This window comes from Pelodiscus sinensis, chromosome 1 (assembly GCF_049634645.1).
Source record: "Pelodiscus sinensis isolate JC-2024 chromosome 1, ASM4963464v1, whole genome shotgun sequence".
Lineage (NCBI taxonomy): Eukaryota > Metazoa > Chordata > Testudines > Trionychidae > Pelodiscus > Pelodiscus sinensis.
This window is the reverse complement of record NC_134711.1, coordinates 9,427,320-9,442,031: the sequence shown is the minus strand read 5'-3', so window position 1 is coordinate 9,442,031 and position 14,712 is coordinate 9,427,320. Positions and strand designations below refer to the sequence as shown.

The following is a 14,712-nucleotide window of genomic DNA, read 5'->3' as shown; positions in this document are numbered from 1 at the left end:
ATGCCACATTAATTTTGCATGATCTGGAGTAGTTTGGCTGTTCCAATATTACATCTTTAGAGGCCATTTGCAGAATGAAATGGAATCCAATTTGTTTTCTGTGAGAGGAAAGGGGTGGAACTAAAATGTACAGTAAATATCGATTCTGAATAGCCAGCATGTACACCACAAACTACACTTGCTTTTAGAAATGCTTTTTTACTTGCCTTTGTATTGTTTGGAGGCATAGTAGCAAATAACGGCAACTATGACAAGGAACAAGATCTTGATGCTTCTACCCATGTATAGTCCCTTGCAGACAATGGGACTATTCACAAATGTAAAGTTAGGAGAAGTGTCTAAGAGTTGTGGGAGCAGAGAAATGCTGATCAGCTGGAAAGAGTAAAATCAACTGAATGGGCACTGCCAAGACCCAGAATGTGATCTTCCTAAAAAATATTAACGATCTAGAATCCAGGAAACATCTGCCATTAATTTGCTTCTCTTTTTGGAAAGCCTCTCTGATTACAGAGAAATTCAACAATATAAAAGCCAGAATTAATTATCCTGATCAATAGAAGCTTTGGCTGATTAAGCAGTTCTGGTTGGTCTCTGTATTAGAGGCACAAAACCAGCGTTTTGTGTTCCCTTTGGTGATGCCTAGCATTTAACTAATCAGCCCTGTTCAGAGGGTATGGTTGACTTCAGTCAATGTGACTGATGCCAAATAAGATGTTTTGGGTCTGATAAACAGCTGTGTGTGTTACATTAACAAGGCTTTTTCATTGATGTTTTTCAACTCCGTTCAAAACACTAGTGTGGATTCGAAGCACCCATGTGATCCTGTTGCTATAACTCTTGTGTTCCTTTACCTCATGAAGAAAATCCTGTGGTTTTTTTCCCTCTGTATTTGTTTGCTTCCTGTACTGCTTAAATTACAAGGTCTTTGGAGCCTGATAGTGCTTTTCTTCCTGAGGAAGAAAAATACTATAGTGCATTAAGCACAGGATAATCCCACCCCGTTCAGCAAAACCCTTAGGGCTAGATTCTCACAAGGGGGAGGTAGGGCACCTCTGTGCTAGGGATGTTAAAGTTTAACTGGGAAGCCATATGCCTGACCAGCATGCTAACTGGTTCACTGGAGCCCCACCCCACAGCAGCCCAGCCAACAGCACCCTGGCGGTGGTGGGCAGTGGGGCCAAACATCGGGGCTAGAGCAGCCCCCGCTGGAGATGGTTAACTGGTTAAACGATTTCTTTAACTATTCTGGGTGTTTTTCTGCGCAACAAGTGGGGTTCCGCAGCAGTGAGTCTCGGAGCCCGCAGTTACAGACTTGGGCTGATGCGGTGGTAATGAAAAGAATGCGTAGACTTTCAGGCCCAGGCCTAGGGCAGGGGATCTCAAACGTCATTGCTGTGTGACCCCCTGCTGACAGCTACAATTATTACATCACCTCAGGATGGGGACTGAAGCCTGAGCCCTCTTGAAACCTGCCACCCTGGTTGGAGGGGCGAAAGCCTGAGCCAGACTGTCTCAGGACGCTGGTCTGTAACCCGAGTGGAAACCCTGAGGCTTTAGCTTGGGCCCCTGGTGGTAGGTCCTGGGCCCTAGCACGTCTAAGCCAGCCTGGCAACCCAATTAAAATGGGGTCCCAGAACAGGTAGCCTAGGGGAATGGCCTCCAAAGCTGAGCTGCAGCCCGAGCCCAAATGTCTACTTGGCTGTTTTTAGCACCCTACTGTGCGCCTGCGTCTGTAGCGCCAGGCTCTGAGACTCACCACGGCCGGATCCTGGGTGCTGTGTGGACATGTGCCTATATCCAAAATTTAGATCCCCAGCAATCCTGCGCAACTGCTGCCTAACCCTGTAAGTGCCTAAATCCCCTTGGCACTCAATTCCACTCTGAAATCTTGCTCAGTCTCTCCTGCTGAAGCTGCTCTACTTGGTATAAATACATTTTAATTGGAGCCAGGACAGTAGCCTAGGTACCCCCGGGTGGGTGGACTAGCTACCAGGCTGTAGAGTCATTATTTTGCTAATCCAGGGAATTTTACATACTCATAGGCGATAAACCATTTTAACAGGAGTGACTGGAAGTGACCCTCCTGTGGATCCTATGTAGCCCAGGAGTTAGGCCACTCTCCTAGGAATTAGGAAAGCTGGGGTCAAGCGTCTGCTCTAAATCAGGAAGAGTAGGAATTTGAACTAGGGTCTCCGAAATTGTAGGTGAGTGTGCCAAGCACTGGGCTACTAAGTGGAAATGGGATACGCAGCCCTTCTTCCTCCCGGCTGTTTTGTGAGCAAAGATTGATCTGGCTTGGGCACCTAACTCCAGGAGAGGGTTTGTGGCTGTGAATCCTCAGCAGAGATAGACACTTAACTTAGGGCTAGAGTTCCTGCCAAGGAGTGGGGTTGGGATGGCCTTACTGGGAGGAGCCAGTCCAACTCTGGGGCAGAGTGGGGCGCAGGTGCAGATAACCCCCGACCCCCATTTCTGTCCCAGTTCCCCCACTCAGTACACTGCCCTGCCAGCCCCGGTGCTCTGGGTAGTTTGGTCAAGGGGCAGGGAACGGGGAGTTTAGATATGGGGTGGAAGGTCCCCACTGCACTTTCAAAGTCGTTCCTTGCCCTTAATAAAATCTTGCAGCGTGTTCACTGTTGCAAGGAAACAGTCGCCGGATATAAGCGAGAACAGTTGTGGAAGGGCTCTGCTTGCAGAACCTTTGACAGAAATGCTGAAGAGATATTTAAGAGCAGGTTAGATAAACATCTGTCAAGGAGGATCTAAACCAGTGGTTCTCAACCTTTTTTATACCAGGGATCGGCAAACCCATTCACAAGCATTTGGCAGACTGGTAACATGTTATCTGCATATTCAGTATGCAAATATGAAAATGCAAAGAAAATGTTACTGGTCCGCCAAAAACCCCAGCCCCCAGTACCCAATATTGGCCCCTTCCCCAAAAACCCCCAGTGCCAACCCTGCCCCCAAAGGCCCCCCCACTAATAACTCCACCCCCAGTGCTCCGTTTCAGTCCCCCACTTCTTAGAACCCCCCATCACAAGCCCCCCCAGCTCTAGCCCTGCTCCTGAAGCCCCCAGTTCCTGCCCCACCCCCCCAATGTAGCCCTGTGCTGCCTCTCAGCTGCCAGCTGAGCGCTGCCACCTGGGTCGTGGCTGCTGTAAAGCTGCCATGCCGGGCTTTGCGCAACCCTCCCACAGCACAGCAAAGCGTTCTTCCGAGGCTGGGAAGAGACTCCGTCCCTGCTTGGAGCTGGTTGGCTGAGAGGCAGGGCAGGACAAGCCTCTCCCAACAGCTGCGGCGGGAGAGGAGTACCCCAGCCCCGGCCCCCAGAGCCACCACGGCCTGGCAACAAGCGGTCTGCAGTCTGGCAGTGGGCCATAGCCCGGTGGTTACCGCTGATCTAGATGGTGCTTGGTCCTGCCGTGAGGGCAGGGGACTGAACTTGATGGCCTCTGGAGGTCCCTTCCACTTCTAGGATTCTAGGTGGGGAGGATGTGACCTGTTTGATAAGATTTTCCTTTTATATATACATGGTTGCTGCATTGGGGTTAAAAGAAGGATCACGCCCAAATTCTGGGTATGGCTACACTGCACTCTAAGCCCAGGTGTGTGGGACTTGGGCTTGCTGACTTGGTGCTTGAGCATCTTTACTGCATTTTAAACCCGCACTTACAATCGCTGGACCGAGGGCTCACAGCTGTACTAACGTGTCCATATTGGGCAGACTAAGGTCTGTGGCCGATCTACAGCAAGACTCAAACTCTGAGCTACCCTCCGACCTGGGATCTGGGTGCTTGCTGACCCAAGTTGGTCTGATTTGTTTGTGCACAGAGGTGGGGCTTAACCCTGAATCAGAACCTGGGCTCAGTGTGCAGTGGAGACATTCACTTGGAGACTGCAAAGGGAACACTGGTCCCTTTACACAAGCCGGTGGAGGGGGAAGTTAGGTATTATTATGGTATCTTGCTGAGGCTTTTGGTTTAATCAAGTTGATTCCCAGAGGCAAGCATATGTAACTGGAGTGTGGCATTGATTCTTTCTGAGCCATGCTGCTGGACTCCTGTCTCTAGCTCTGTGACAGACTGGGCCGGGTCTGGGCACTGCTGAGGGCGTCCGCTCAGGGCGAATTGCTCAAACTCAGGGTCCTTACAGCTCCTGATTGGAGACTGGTCACGAATAGGCCACAAACCAGTCACACCGAGTGCTTCAGCTGCTAGTCCGGCCAGCAGGAAGCCTCACAAGCAAAACTCCTCTGACACCCCAGTTCTCCCTGTGCCACAATCAGCCCCGGGCCTGCACACAGATGAGGGGTTATAGAACCCAATCTCACATACCCCGAACAGGTCTTTCTGGTCCCAAAGAACCAGCCACAAATCCCCAATCAATTTACACTTTGGATCTTACCCACAAGAGCATGCTTGGCCAGTCCTTTAGAATCTAAAATCTAAACTTTTATTAATAAAAGAAAGAAAAGCATGAGAGAAAGGTTGTTAAGGAGAAGACATTACACGTATTGATCACCAAGTCCTGGATGCAGGCTCTCAGCAGAGATGTTATAAACTGCTATCTAAAAAGTCTCTGGTGTACATCCTATGTCAGGATGGGCCAGCGATTCTTCCCGGCTCGCTGTTCCTCGCAAGGCTGCATCTGGAATCAGGAGCAGAATTGAAGACAAGATGGAGTTTGCCTCATGGCATATGATTCTGAGATGCATTAATAGGTGTGTTGTGAGTCAGGAATGAGAAGTCATTCTTCTGCTCTACTCTGTGCTAGTTAGGCCTCAGTTCGGGTATGTCTACACTAGCCCCCCGGTTCGAACTAGGGAGGCTAATGTAGGCGTTCGAAGTTGCAAATGAAGCCCGGGATTTAAATATCCCAGGCTTTATTTGCATCTTCCCGTCCGGGCGCCATTTTTAAATCTCCTTAGTCCGAACTAACTGCCTGCAGCTACACGCGGCAGTCCAACGTTAACTCGAGCTAAGTCCTTAGTTCAAGTTAACATTTGACTGCAGCATGTAGCCGTGGGCAATTAGTTCGGACTAAGGGGATTTAAAAATGGCGCACGGATGGGAAGATGCAAATAAAGCCCGGGATATTTAAATCCCGGGCTTCATTTGCAACTTCGAACGCCTACATTAGCCTCCCTAGTTCGAACCAGGGGACTAGTGTAGACATACCCTTGGAGTATTGTATCCAGTTCTGGGCACTGCATTTCAAGAAGGATGTGGAGAAATTGGAAAGGGTCCAGAGAAGAGCACCAAGAATGATTAAAGGTCTAGAGAACATGACCTATGAAGGAAGGCTGAAAGAACTGGGTTTGTTTAGTTTAGAAAAGAGAAGATTGAGGGGGGACATGATAGCAGTTTTCAGGTATCTAAAAGGGTGTCATAAGGAGGAGGGAGAAAACTTGTTCATCTTGGCCTCTGAGGATAGAACAAGAAGCAATGGGCTTAAACTGCAAAAAGGGAGGTTTAGGTTGGACATTAGGAAAAAGTTCCTAACTGTCAGGGTGGTCAAACACTGGAATAAGTTGCCCAGGGAGGTTGTGGAAACCCCATCTCTGGAGATATTTAAGAATAGGTTAGATAAATGTCTATCAGGGATCATCTAGACAGTATTTGGGCCTTCCATGGGGGCAGGGGACTGGACTTGATGACCTCTTGAGGTCCCTTCCAGTCCTAATATTCTATGATTTAATTATTTTATATCCATCCCTGGTATCTTCCAAGCTGGAGCAGGTCACATCGCCACGTGACCTACCCCTGTGTCCCATGTTAGCAGCCATGATATTGGCTGGTTTGCACGTTCCAGACGCTTTCCTCAGGTGTGCATTGGGCACCTTGAGAGCCATTTTTCCTGGAGCCTCGCTAATTAGCATAGTCACTTCCTTATAGCAGGCAGTTCAGGCTCACTGCTCTATCTTAGGCAGAGAATGCTCGCATTATCAGCACAGAGTCCTTACTCATAACTCCATATACAGATATCTCACACAGGGCCGGACTAAAGGGTGGGCTAGCCGGGCAGCTGCCCAGGGTGCCAACCTATGGGGGGCGCCTGCTCCCGGCAGGCTGTAGCGGCTGCCCGGGGTGGGGCTGTGTTAACCCCCGCAGCGTCGGCCAGTAGCGTCCTTCCCCCCACGGCCGCAGGGCCCTGTACAGCCAGGCACAGCCCACCCCGGGTGGCCCCAGGCTGCGCGCCATCGGCAGTGGACTGGCTGACTCGGCAGCGTACATGCCATGCATCTGTCCACGCGCCCCTGATCACACAAATACATGACTAGCATACATAGAATCAGTAGAACATAAGCTTTCATTTGACACCTCGTACAGCCCCCTTTGTACAGACTTTGGGGCAAACACTCCCCCGTGGGCGCAGCAACGATCTGGCTGCTCCCTTTAAACTCCAGTAACGTGACAAGCTCTCCTAAAAATTCCCTCCCACGCAGGAGGCTCCGGCAGCCTTGTTCCTAGTCGAAGTCTGCCCCTGTCATGTGATCCTTGGGCTCTAAAGCTGGTACAGCTGGGGCTGAGCCTCTGCCCACTGTGAACGGGCCAGCTTATCCTTTGACACTACCCAAGAGTGTTCAGAGCCGTTCCTGTCCTGCTGTCAAACCCCAGTATTCTCCATCTCATCACAGCCACCAGGGAGGTTTAATTTATACAACTTGTACTCTTTTTGGGACATAAAATCTTTCAGGGTAACTACTTTGCACTCCCATCCCTTTCCCTTTGTTGATGCTGAATGACTTCATAAAAATGGGAGAGAATACCATTATCCCCATGCTACAGATGAGGAAACTGAGGCACACAGTGGTTAAGTCAGCGGTACAGTCAGGATTTAAACCCTATTCCACAAGTGTGCTTAGACTGCTTAACCACAGCTGTCCCCATCGTGCCTATGGCTAAAAAACCCTGCCGTGTGTAGTATGGAGTCCCTCCAGGCTAGTGGAATAGAGGAGTGAGGTCAGTGGTAGCTGTGATGTCACAGAAAGATGTATTCTAGAGTGGCAGCAGAGCGAGTCAGCTGGCGTGACCTGACCAGCTCTACAAAGGTATATAAAAAGGTATGTCTGCAGGTCCTACTCTGCTGGATGGCCTGGTCTGCCTCGTTAACCCTTCGACGGCTGCCACACTTTATTTCCCAGTTCAGTGTTTGGCCAACTAGCCCAGTGTCGTTTTCTTTATCGCTTTGCGAACAGGGGTAGCTAACAGGGTGAGGGTGTTTCGAAAGGAAGTTGGAAGGGCGCAAGGCACACTTGCCATTCTTTTAAACTTTTGAACTACACTAAAACCAAAACAACCTGATTTAAATAAAAACCCTATCAATAACCTAATTAGCTGCAGGAGCAAATGCAGGCAGAAGCCCAGCAGCAGAGTGGGGGCTATCCTGTTTATTGCACCCAATGTAGCATATATGATTACTTGCCCTATGGACTGGTGGTGTATGTGTGCATTCGGTGTAAGGAGCTCGTGGCCCTCAGAGACCATGTACGGGCCTTGGAAGCCAGGGTGGCTGAATTGGAGGCGCTAAGGGAGGCTGAAAGGTACATAGATGAGCCTTTCCAGGACATTGTAGAATTGTCCCACGTCCAATCAGACAGTCCCTGTGCTGTTAAGGAGGATGAAAGGCTCAGGGAAGGAGAACAGTCAACTGGAGCAGAGGGAAATGACCCCATAATTGGGATCCTCCTTCCAGAGGATGTTATGGTATCCTCTTGCACTGAGGATACATCTCTGGGGGAGGGAACTCCAGTCGTTAGGAAAAGCCAGGTATTAGTAATGGGGGATTCGATCATTAGAAACATAGGGTATGTCTACACTACCACCCTAGTTAGAACTAGGGTGGTAATGTAGGCATACCGCACTTGCAAATGAAGCCCGGGATTTGAATTTCCCGGGCTTCATTTGCATAAGCCGGCCGGCGCCATTTTTAAATGCCGGCTTCTTCGAACCCCGTGCCGCGTGTAGCCGCGCGGCACGGGGTTCGAACAAGCCGGCATTTAAAAATGGCGCCGGCCGGCTTATGCAAATGAAGCCCGGGAAATTCAAATCCCGGGCTTCATTTGCAAGTGCGGTATGCCTACATTACCCCGCTAGTTCGAACTAGCGGGGTAGTGTAGACATACCCATAGAGAGTTGGGTTTGCAATGAGTGGGAGAACCGTATGGTGACTTCCCTGCCTGGTCCGAAGGCTGCGGCTCTCTCGACATCTAGATAGACTTATGTGTAGTGCTGGGGAGGAGCTGGTGGTCATGGTACATGTAGGTACCAATGACATAGGGAAGAGTAGGAGAGAGGTTCTGGAGGCCAATTTAGGCTGCTAGGAAGGAGATTGAAATCCAAGATCTCTTTGGTAGTGTTCTTTGAAATGCTTCCAGTTCCACGTGCAGGGTCAGGTAGGCAGGCAGAGCTTCAGAGTCTCAATGCATGGATGAAATGATGGTGTAGTGAGGAGGGGTTTAGATTTATTAGGAACTGGGGACACTTTTGGGAGAGGGGTAGCCTATAAAGGAAGGATGGACTCCACCTAAACCAAAGTGGAACCAGACTGCTGGCACTTAACATTAAAAAGATTGTAGAGCAGTTTTTAAACTAAGGGCTGGGGGAAAGCTGATGAGTGCGGAGGAGCACATGGATCAGACAGACACATCTCTTAGGGGAGGGTCTATTAATAGAGATGTTCTATGTTCTAGTCAGGAGGAGAGGATGGAAGTATGGGTCAGATCAGATGAGACAATCAAATAAAAAGTCTAATACATCAGGAAATGGCAGACAGATAAATAGTGACAAATTTTTTAAGTGCTTATACACAAATGCTAGAAGTCTAAATAATAAAATGCGTGAACTAGAGTGCCTAGTTTTAAAGGAGGATATTGATATAATAGGCATCACAGAAACTTGGAATGAGGACAATCAATGAGACATAGTCATACTAGGGTACAAAATATATTGGAAGGATAGAACAATATATAGGTGGGGGAGTGGCACTATAAGTGAAAGAAAATGTAGAATCAAATGAAGTAAAAATCTTAAATGAGCCAAAATGTTCCACAGAAACTCTATGGATAGTAATTCCATGCTCCAGTAATGAGAATATAGCAGTAGAGATATATTATTGACCACCTGATCAGGACAGTGATAGTGACTATAAAATGCTAAAGGAGATTAGAGAGGCTATCAAAATAAAAAACTCAATAATAGTGGAGGATTTCAACTATCCCCATATTGACTGGGTACACGTCACCTCAGGACGGGATGCAGAGATAAAATTTCTTGATACCTTAAATGACTGCTTATTGGAGCAGCTCGTTCTGGAACCCACAAGGGCAGAGGCAATTCTTGATTTAGTCCTAAGTGGAGTGCAGGATCTGGTTCAAGAGGTAAATATAACTGGACTGCTTGTAAATAGTGACCATAATGTAATAAAATTTGCCTCCCTCTGGGGCACCTCATATTAGCCACTGGTGGCAGACAGGATACTGGGCTGGATGGACTGTTGGTCTGACCTAGTATGGCTGTTCTTATGTTCTTATGTTCTTTGAAATGAAGCTTTGTCACAGGGACTTCAGAATATTTAAAGGCAGTCAAGCTTACATGTAAATGTTGCAAACTATACATCGCAGCATAAGATATGGGCTTAGACCTGAATTACATCCATCTTCCCCAATGAAGTTTGGTGGATCCAATTTTGTTTTCTGCATGGTAGGTGGAACCATTTCCCTCCCTGCTCCCAAAAAACATTCTGGGATTAAAAATCCAAGCATTTGAACCTCAAATTACTTGGCTCGCACATTTGAGGCAAAGATGGGTGTAGCAAGGAGAGTGGAAAAGGTGGCCTTATGTTGCCTTTGCCCTCCCTGTAATGTATGTATCATTTTCTCTACCCCTCAACTCAGAGAACAGCCATTAGGCAGTGTGCTCTGTCCAGGCCTCTGATCTATCCCCGATTCACTCTCTACCTCTCCAGGCATGTCCCCGCTCAGCCCTCTATGCCAGGAGCAAAGCTGGCTTAGAATTTCAACATTGGCTAGGGTCCCCCCTGCACTAAGATTTTATTGGGGATGCTGGCTCTATCCCCTCTATGGTCCCTTTCTGTTGCTAGGGTAACCAGGTTCTTGTGAAGTCACTGTGTACGGGGGCCTCGCAAGCTGCCCCAGGCCCATTTAAGGGGTACAGTGGGGTGACAACGTCCCACAGGGACGATTCTTGCAGGAAGCTTGCCATGCTGTAGGGCTCTTTCTGTGACCTCAGCCCTGCATTTCTGAGGTAAATACTTTTCAAGGATCAAGGGCGGGGGTCACCAAAGGTCTGAGGGGGACCTGGTGTGAGAGAAGCTGTGTTGGGGATATTTGAGAGGAAAATCCTGCTCTATATGTATTATAAAAAAGGAAAAGTGAGCTGGAACTGACAAGAGAGGAGGAATTTAAAATGGCTGAACACTAAAGGTTGTTCTGTTTGATGCAGAGAGACAATATCGATAGAGATCACAATGCAGGAAGTTACAGACAGAAGTGCCGTGGTGGGTCTGCATTGGGAAGAAACAACCAAGAATTTTTTTATTAGATTTCTTTTGGTGCCTGTGAATGGGATTAGCTGCCAAAGTAATCATGGGTGGGTGTTTGCTAGTAAGGGAAGCATCTCATTGACTCAGAACAGTCGAAGAATCAGTATTGCTAACAGCACTGTCCAAAAATGAGGCATGAGACCCTCCAAAATCACCAGATTGGCTTAAAAATTTGAGTTTTAAAAAATCTGTTGTATGTTTTCTTTTCTTTCCCTTCTGGGATTTGAATTTTTATAGGGTTCCGGAATCACATTTTCTCTGCAACTTTTCTTTTTCTTTAAATGAAAGCTGAGATTTTCACTTATTCACTTTGGTCCAGGAGCTGGGGCATGCATCATAAAGCCAAGGATTGCGAGAGCTGGGAACGCTGACAGATCTGGGGATGGTCAGACTCTAATTAAATCCTGTGGGTCTGACCATGTCTTTCACTTGTGGGTTTCTGCCTCCCCATGGGGCAGGGGACAGCTAGTCACCTCCACCGCAGTATTCCTTATTTCCTAAACCACAGGTCCCACAGTGGGCCCTCTAAGTGGGGAGATGGAACAGGCTAGCTCAGCAGCTATTAGCAGTTTCATTACCTATCTGATGCAGACCCTCCTCCTTGGAGGGGAATCTCCCTTTTAATTGAATCTCTGGTAATGGCAGGACCATATTAATACAAGACGGATTTTGCAAGCATTTGGGGATCCTGACAGTGCATGTCACTTTGCAGGATCAGGGCTTTAAATTGTAAACTCCTTCAGGGCAGGGCTCCTGGGTTTTTATCTCTTTCGTCCAGGATCTTGTGTGCTGGAAAAATAGCAAGTGTTAATCTGCTATATATTTTAGAGAGTTTGTCTATCTGTTTGATCAGGGACTCCTCCTAAACGGTAAGAGCGAGGACCGCCAAATTCAGTATACAGTTTCCTTTTATCATAACTTGAAACAAGGGTTTGGTTGTGCCAGGAAAAAGGGATGTGCCTGCAATGGGATGGCTTCTCATAAAAACAAACAGAAATACGACAGGCTCACTAAAACACGTAGAGTTCTCAAAATTTGCTTAACGGAGAGAATGCAGAAAGAGACTGAACCAAGATGAGCCAGAAAAATAGGACGAACCTGAAATAGGATTGCTTAGAACATGAGAACATAAGAACGGCCATACTGGGTCAAACTCAGACCAAAGGTCCATCCAGCTCAGTATCCTGTCTGCTGACAGTGGCCAATACTAGATGCCCCAAAAGGAGGGAACACAACAGGTAATCCTCACGTGATCCCTCCCCTGTCACGCACCTCCAGAGAAACAGAGGCTAGGGACACCATTCCTACCCCTCCTGGCTAATAGCCATTGATGGATCTAACCTCCGTGAATCTATCTAGCTCTTTTTTGCTTCTAAATAAACCTTACAGAAAAGAGATCAAGCGGAGAAATTTGGAGCAGTGCTTTGACAGCTAAATCAATGCTTAAGGTTTGAAAAAGAGAAGAAAATGTTATTGGAAACCAAATTGACTATAACCCTTTTTTGTTAAAACATAGCAAATGGTAAGAGTTTATCAGGATGAAGAAACAAAATACACTTGATGGAATTCCTGAATTATGGACCAGAGCAACGTCAGGCAAATCTGCGAGTAAACTAATAACAACAGCAATCATAGTGAGGCTGTTTGGGCCGTATATAGGCACTGGACTAGGGCAATCTGAATTCTGACCAGCGGTGTGACATCGGGCAAGTTTCTGTGCCTCTTTTACGCATTTAAGCCTTTCGTAGGTATGTCTATGCAGCAAAACCTGTGGCTGTCCCGTGCCTCTCACCTTGGGCTTGCGGGGCTCGGTCTGCAGGACTGTTTCATTGCTTGTAGACTTCTGAGCTGCAGCCTGAACTCTGGGAGCCTAGACACTCAGCCCAAGTCAGCTAGCATGGCCCATCCACAGTTGTCTAATTACTAGGGATGTAAGAGTGTAACTGTTTAAACAGGTAATCGATACTGGTTGCCCAAATAGTTACTCGTAGCTCCTGGTCTGGCTCCCGGGGAGCCAGCTGCCACCCCATGCTGCTGCCTCTGCTTCAAAGGGTGTGTCTACACGGCACCGTTTTTCAGGATTAATGTCTGTTATTCTGGAAGAACCGTCCACACAGCAATTGCGTTATTTTGACAGAAAGTCGAAATAACAGACGGCTTTTTCCGACAGCGGTAAAGCTCATTACTCCAGGAATAAGTCCCTTTCTGAAAAAGCTATTTCGGAGGAGGGAGTGTGTAGATGTTCCACTGCAGCTATGTTGGAATAGCTCCTCATCAGGGCCATTCTAAAGTTATTCCTCCCTAGTGCCTCCTGGGGCTCTAAGTCGAGATAGTGCATCCACATTAGAGTGTCCACACTACAGGGATGTGCTAATGTGGATGCGCTATTTCAAAATAAGCTTTTCTGGAAGATATCTTCCAGAAAAGTTTATTCCGAAAGAAACTTGCAGTGTCGATGTACCCAGCGGCAGCAGCACGGGGTGGCAGGCAGGAGCTCGTACATGTGGGGAGCCGGTTTAAAAGCCAGTTTCTGGCACGCATTGGCTCCCGGGGAGCTGGCTGCCTCCCCGCTTGTAACCATGTAACTGCTGAAATGTTCAGTGGTTACATGGTTAGCCATTAATATGCATATTAACATACCTATTAGTTACTGTGTAGGCAATATCTGGTTTGTCTTATCTGTCTAGACTGTAGAGTGTTAGGGAAGGTACTATGCTTTTTTTTTAGTACCATTATATAGAGTGCAGTGAATTGTTGCTCTTGATTGGAGCCGGTAGGTCAGTGGTGGGCAACCTGCGGCCCTTCATTCTGTGTGTGGTCCACAAGACATTTTGCTTACCATTGCTCACGTGCCGGGTTGCCAGATTCCACTAGTTTCTATCCATGTCATTTTCTTTCCTACCGGTATGACTAGAGTGACATGCATGTAAAGCCAGGGCACATGAAGGGAGGTGAATGCTGACTGCACACAACAATGACTGTGAGAACCATGTGCTCCTCTGCATCCAGTCAAAGTGCTGCTAAGGTTCAATCGGTACATTCTGCGATTTCTCGGCACGCAAGCACAATTAGCAAAACTACCCTATCCTGGGAGACCGCTGTGGTTACGATAATTGTGTAGCCCACTGAGATGAAGGGGAACCACTCATGTGGCCCACTCGCTAGCCTAGGTTGCTTATCTCACCTCTACATGCTACTGTGATACAACATTTTTCTCTGAGGCTGCTGATTAATAAATAATAATCAGATGGCTTTCACTAAAAGCCAGTTATGTCAACCCATATGCACTGAGCAATACCTGTGCATCTTTGGTTTGCTGACGAGGAAGTTTTACCAAGTCTGGGCTTATTTTCAGATGATACCGGGAAAATAATTAAATAATTATTTTGTAACCATTCCCAACAAGAGAATATTGGACGGAGACTATTACCAGGTCATACTTTACAAGAATTTTCTTGCAAGTGCATGCACCATATCTTTTGTTTCTTTTAAACAGTGTTCCTTAGTAATATAAAAATACGGAAGGCATGTGCTTAAACCACAACCCTGTGAATTTCCCTTGACTATTTATACATGTTAACCTGATAATCATGAAGCAAAAATGCTGTGTCCAGCTCTCCGGAATTTAGGAAAGTTCAGGTCCAGATTCAGACATTGCTGCCTGTGCTTGTTTACTTTGCCTCTGTTAATTTCACTTCTCTTGGATGATGAAAATGCACTAGTTAGTTTCATGGAAGTTACATTTCTTATTTCTTGAACCTTCTCCAAAGCGCATGAAATGGAAAGTCTCCCACTCATTTCAGTGGGCATTGGACCAGATTTCTTATGGTCACTGCTGCAGTATTTGGGTTGCAACTGCAGTTTAAACCCAGCTCAAGACTGTTTTCGCTGACATGTTGTTTAAAAAAGATTAGTGAAAACATTTCTCTTCTGCTGCTTTGTTCAAAATCTCTTTTATAAATAAGCTTCAGCCCCAATTCTGCAATTCTATCCATTGGGACAGAACTCTGTTGCCTTGAAACTTCATTAACAACATCCCTTTTAAAATAAATGGTTATTTACTATGTGCCAGTACAAACACTACCCCTGTCCGAGCAGACATATTCAACTTCTCATTAGCTCATATCTTTGTCCTGTCAAAATAAT

At 47.1% G+C, this 14,712-nt stretch overlaps 1 protein-coding gene across 5 annotated transcripts in view; it reads left to right on the top strand.

Moving 5' to 3' along the window:
* Positions 1–14,712, top strand: part of SFMBT2 (Scm like with four mbt domains 2) — a 209,178-nt gene that overhangs the window by 15,054 nt on the left and 179,412 nt on the right. The window contains exon 1 of one of the 5 annotated variants that reach the window (XM_075925989.1): positions 6,989–7,066. The exons of 2 other annotated variants lie outside the window; for them this stretch is intronic. The gene's annotated coding sequence lies outside the window, so the exon portion shown is untranslated. Of the gene's footprint in view, positions 1–6,988; positions 7,067–10,087; positions 10,269–14,712 lie in introns of those variants that run through there. 2 more of the 5 variants (XM_075925990.1, XM_075925988.1) reach the window with 2 other exon arrangements.